The sequence below is a fragment of the Poecilia latipinna genome, unplaced genomic scaffold, assembly GCF_001443285.1.
Source record: "Poecilia latipinna isolate Pla-1442-1.1 unplaced genomic scaffold, P_latipinna-1.0 Scaffold2566, whole genome shotgun sequence".
Taxonomy (NCBI): Eukaryota; Metazoa; Chordata; class Actinopteri; order Cyprinodontiformes; family Poeciliidae; genus Poecilia; species Poecilia latipinna.
In genome coordinates, this window is record NW_015115182.1 from 43,292 (window position 1) to 46,295 (window position 3,004).

The following is a 3,004-nucleotide window of genomic DNA, read 5'->3' on the forward strand; positions in this document are numbered from 1 at the left end:
TCTCGGACCCTAAAAGTCTTGGTGTTGTCTTGGTCTCGGGTTAGGTGGTCTTGAACACAACACTGCTCTGCACCATAGACGTATAAGAATAGACGCTTCATGGACCGATCTCACCTGGTGTTGCAGTTGTGATGTAGGGCGGCCATCTTGGAGAGGTCGACAGCTCTACTCAGAATTACATGTTTGGCAGGCACAATGAAGTATCAGCGCATTTAATTAAAAACTCACTAAATGAACAGATTTTCACGCCTTTTTACTGGAAACCTTTTTCAAACAATTATTGTGCAAGGACATTTATTTTTTAAGTGTTTTTGAATTGGATTGATGGTTCAGCATATTTAAATATTCTTAGTGGGGAAAACAGAATAAAATAGAAATAAAATATTCTGATTTGATATGAATGTTTTACAAAGCACACATGAACACTGCACTTATATTTATTTAGTAATAAAAATATATAAACACAAAATAATACAAATATAGTGAAACAAAGATGATTAAATATTGATTGATATGAAAAAATATTAGGCTACATGAACATGTACATACATAATGTATATCTATATAGGTTATTTTTCATGTTTTCCATTCCAGGAGTTCTAGTTCTAGTGATTCAGCTGCTGATATTCATCCTGTGCAGTGAATCCGTCTCTCCTTAAAGACATTCCCCACTTCTTCCTCATTTTGTCTCTAGGAAACCTTCAAAATTAAAACTGGAGCTATATTACTTTGGACATAGTGAAAGAATTACATTTAAATAACAATCTGCCACCTGTGTAAAATGGTGAATATTAATATATTATAATATATTTACAATATCTATGTTTGTTTAAATCCAAATCCAAATACAGCAGGCGAGAGACGTAGATCAGTTGTTTATATTTAATTTTTAAAAAAAACTTTCAAAACACAAAGTATAAAAACAAGAAAATCCCAAACAAGGCCAAACTGGAGACATGAGGAGAAGAGAGAAGAGCAACAAGATGAACTGATAAATAGTGACTAACTATGAGGAGCTTGTGAGTTTGACCAAAGACTCTGAATGATGAGCTGATTATCAGAGTCTGAATGAAGGAAACAGGAGCCAGACTGAGGAGAGGAAGAGAGAAAGTGGCTCAGGGAGGCCAAACACTAAGGAATGACTGGACATAATGACATTAGAGTAAAAAATCACTGAGAAAATAAACATAACTAGAAAACATTATGATGATACTAAAGGAAAACAGGAATGAACCTCAAGGCACACTGCCCTGCATGTTTTAGGTATTTCCGTACTTCAATACACATGATTTCAATTGATGGCTGATTATCAGGGTTTTGCTGAATTGCAATCATCTGAATGGCTGTGTTGAAGCAGGAGAACATCTAAACATGCAGGTCAGTGAGCCTTGAGGACCAGGGTTGGGAAACCCTGATTTACATCATAACAAAAGATAAATTCATGCAACATAGAATCAACAATCAAAACATTACATTAAGTAAAGAGCTGTGACTAAATTATTAATTACATTTTATAATAAACTCTAAACAGAAGGGATTTAAGTTGAGATTTAAAGGCTCTCAGTGTTTCAGCTGTTTTACAGTTTTCTGGAAGTTTGTTCCAAATCTGTGGTGCATAGAAACTGAATGCTGCTTCTCCTCGTTTGGTTCTGGTTCTGGGGATGCCACCACTTGCCCTCAGGAAGGAACTGCAGGGCAATAAAGTACTGAAGTTTTCATATTGTATAAACCCATCAGGTCATTTGAGCACCAGAAGGCAGGATGAGTGAAATGTTTTGCCCAAAGACACGACAAAGGTGGACAGAGAAGGAACTGAACAGGCAACACACCGATTCCAGGACGAACTCACAGCCACCACCATCATCCCATCGTGGATGTAAGTATAATCGATTTGCTTTAAGCTGCAGGTAGATTGTTTCCCTAAAACCTGTGAAAAGTCTGTTAACCAGGAAACTAGTCAATATAACTAAATGTCCATCTTTTGATGGTGCCTGGTTCTTCATCAGTTTTATAACCTAAAAATCATGTTTTATTCTCACCTGCTCTCTGATTTGTGTGCATAACTTTCAGGTGAGAAGGTTAGATGTAATATATCATTTTGTTCAGACAGCAGGAAACCTTAAAAAGGAGCTGCAGTTCAAACTTTTCACATTCAGTTTGTTCTCTGCTGTTTGAAGCTCTGATAGAAACAGGTGAAGTGAATCAGTTGAGCTGAACTTTATATATTCTCTCAGTGCTGAAAGTCTCTTCCTGCTAGAAATGAATGTCTCAATGTTCACATTTCAGGTTCTGGATGGTTTTCAACATTCATAGCCTGAAGTTCTGCTTCTGCTGCAGGAGGCTGCTTCTGTTCCTGTGATGAACGTCTCAGTTTTTTATAGAGCAGAAAACCTGAAACAGCAAATAGAGCCAGAACAGCTAAAACTGAGAGACCAACTATCAGTCCAGTGTTGGTCCCTCCATTCTCTGGTTGTCCTTCCTCGTTCCCTCCATCCTTTTTTTGTCCTTCATTGCTCCCTGCAGAACAGAACCAGGAGTTAGTCTGATCTGCTGAAGATCATCACCTGCTGATCTCAGACCAGCTGATTTCCACTGAAACAACACATTTAGAAAACCAAACATCTGATCTGACATGTTTCTCTCTCACATTAGTAACCATGAAGCAGCTGCAGGTTCTGATCCAGTCAGACTCACCTGGAGCAGAAACAAGCAGGGTGATGATGCAGATGGGTTCATTCTTCATGTGAGATCTCTTCCTGTGTTTATTTTTAATCCCATCAACTCGACATTCATATGTTCCAGTATCATTAATCGTCACATTCTTCAGAACCAAAGACATGTCTCCATTCTTAATCTCTCTGTCCTGTAGATCCACTCGGTTCTTATAAGCTGGATTCTGACCCTCATTATCAAACTGTTCATCTCGATACAGAGCAACATGATCATTTCCCTCCAGATCACATCTTCTCCACTCTACAATGATGACAGGTTTTTTCTCAGGAGC

The 3,004-nt window shown here is 37.9% G+C and overlaps 1 protein-coding gene and 1 long non-coding RNA gene across 2 annotated transcripts in view; both read left to right on the plus strand.

Annotated features, from left to right (window-relative positions):
* Positions 1-3,004, plus strand: part of LOC106938330 (Fc receptor-like A) — a gene marked incomplete at its 5' end in the record, with an annotated part of 75,125 nt that overhangs the window by 42,568 nt on the left and 29,553 nt on the right. The window lies entirely within an intron of this gene.
* Positions 1,588-3,004, plus strand: part of LOC106938331 (uncharacterized) — a 4,008-nt gene continuing 2,591 nt past the window's right edge. The window contains exon 1 of the long non-coding RNA XR_001422600.1: positions 1,588-2,070. This is a non-coding gene — a long non-coding RNA (uncharacterized LOC106938331). The remainder of the gene's footprint in view (positions 2,071-3,004) is intronic.